The following is a 2,244-nucleotide window of genomic DNA, read 5'->3' on the forward strand; positions in this document are numbered from 1 at the left end:
CCTGGATATGTAAACTCAGGAGCAGTCAAGGGCCACGTTCCTGTAAAAGCCAGTCTATAAAAACAGGGGACACTGGAGGAGAAGTACAGAAGGAAACAATAGCAAGTTGAAGGGAGGGGCTTCCTGGTTTCCCTATGCTCTAGGTCTTGTGTCTGTTCATAACCTAGTCCTGAGGTCTGGCTGCATCTGTGCCTCTGGTTTCCAGGAAACATCCCTGAATCCTCATTACAAACGTCTTACATTAAAGAAAAATTTATACTTGCTTGAGTAGGTTTCTGTGACTTTCAATCAAAAGACTCCTGACTATTACGTATACCACTGGATAATATGTAACCATTTAAGATTGCTCATAAATAATATTTAGTGTCAAGGGAGAATGCTTATGATAAATGGTGAGTCATTAAAAAACAGCCTGTAAAATTATATAAACAGGGTGATCTTAACAGTGTGAAACAATGGAGGAGTGCAAACCATCAGGACATTATTCGTGATTATTTCTAAGTAGTGGGATTATAGGTGGGTTTCATTTTCTTCATGGTGTCTTTCTGTCTATGTATTTTATATTTTTTTCATTAAAGTATGTATTCATTTTATAGTTATAAAATAAGACTTATTTATTTAAAAGTAAAAACACCTAGGAATCTTTACCTGCTTCCCTCCTGCCTTCCCCCCACCCAACACCTGCAATGGGAGGCACCACTTGGGTGTAAGTGTCCTCACCAATAAATTCCAAACACATCTAGAGAGTTTGTGAGGAGCATGAGGGGTTGAAGAGTCTGCTCGGAGAGAATTCACTCAGCAGGAGTCAAGTATACCAAGCTGGTTCATTAATAGAGACTTGGGTTTCAGGGAGGAGAAGAAATTCCAAATATAGCTGGGTACCCATCGCTCGCACCTGCCCAGCCAGTCTCCCGTGGCTCGGGTCACAGCAATAGTGTAAGTTAAAAGGAAAGGACTCTTTTGCTAGATACTCAGGGATGCAGAAGGGTATGAGCAGCCCTCACTTGGGTATCGATCCTTTAACAGAGTGTGGTATATCAAGGGGTAGAAGCACTTTCTCACTTTCTCCCCATTTTACTGTAGACCTCTATACAGCTTTAACACCTTGAGGTCTGGGATGTTGGCAGTGGTGTTGATGGTAGTGGCAGCAACACATGGCAGAGGGGACAGTGTTCAGGAGCAGCAGCAATCATGCATGCACACTACAGCAGTGCCCAGCAGATGCAATGCCCGTTTCCAATTAATGCAGTGGAGTGAAGGAGTCCTACAGAATCTACAGCGATGTCTGGCAAAGCCAGCAATGCCCAGATCCAGTGGTATAAGAAGTAAGGAAATAGGAACAACGGAATAAAATGGTGGTAACTGACTGGACAGCTAAAATGGAAGCTGAAAGCTAAGACAATCCCAGAAACCCTCAGTAGACTGCCAATGTCTCATTGACCAGAATTTTGTTAAATGGCCACCCTTGCTAAAGAGAAGGTTGAGAAAGCAAGTTTCCAACTTTTCTGTTCTTAATCTAGACGCGAGCAAGGAAGAGAAATAACAGAATGAATCTTGACTCGTTAAAGGTAAGTTTAAAATCAGTATCAAATTAAATATAGACAAATGTTAGGGAGAAAGATCTAGAAGAATCCTGCACTCAGATTGTAGGTTTATGACACAGAAAAATAAAATGTCTTTCCTTAAATCAAAAAAAAAAAAACAAAACCAAACAGTGAATGGGTGTTCATCTACATGTTTTAAATTGAAATAGATTGTTTAACATATGCTTATGTCATTCTTTATGATTCCCCACAGTAACTGCCATTTTCCACTTGTCAACGCTGGATCTCATCACATCTGGTAGATGGAGTGAATTCTACCACATTTTTTCTTCCTTTGTTTTGAAAAGAGATTTATTCTGATAAAATTCATGCTCATTATAAATATTGAAATATACAAAGAATAAAGTAAAATACAACTGTTGGGGTGAACATCCTTCCAGACAGCTCTCTTTGTGCACCTATTAAAACATTATACAAATGGGATCATGCTGTTCCGTTGTCTCCCTTTTTGCACTCAGTTACATGTGTCATAGGCAAATTTCCATGTCATCAAATAAAGATTTACATTATCATTTATATATTATCTATATAAATGTGCCACAATTTCTTTAACCAGTGATTTAGCCCTATTCATGATTATTTAGGTGAACACCCATTTTTCACTATTGCAAACAAAACTGAAATGAAATCCTCGTCTTTA

At 39.0% G+C, this 2,244-nt stretch overlaps 1 long non-coding RNA gene across 1 annotated transcript; it reads left to right on the forward strand.

Annotated features, from left to right (window-relative positions):
• Window positions 1–1,116: 1,116 nt before the first annotated feature.
• LOC125910121 (uncharacterized) lies at window positions 1,117–2,027 on the forward strand. The gene is made up of 2 exons (XR_007453859.1): window positions 1,117–1,568; window positions 1,798–2,027. It is a non-coding gene; the product is annotated as an uncharacterized LOC125910121 (long non-coding RNA).
• Window positions 2,028–2,244: the final 217 nt, after the last annotated feature.

This window comes from Panthera uncia, assembly GCF_023721935.1.
Source record: "Panthera uncia isolate 11264 chromosome B3 unlocalized genomic scaffold, Puncia_PCG_1.0 HiC_scaffold_1, whole genome shotgun sequence".
Taxonomy (NCBI): domain Eukaryota; kingdom Metazoa; phylum Chordata; class Mammalia; order Carnivora; family Felidae; genus Panthera; species Panthera uncia.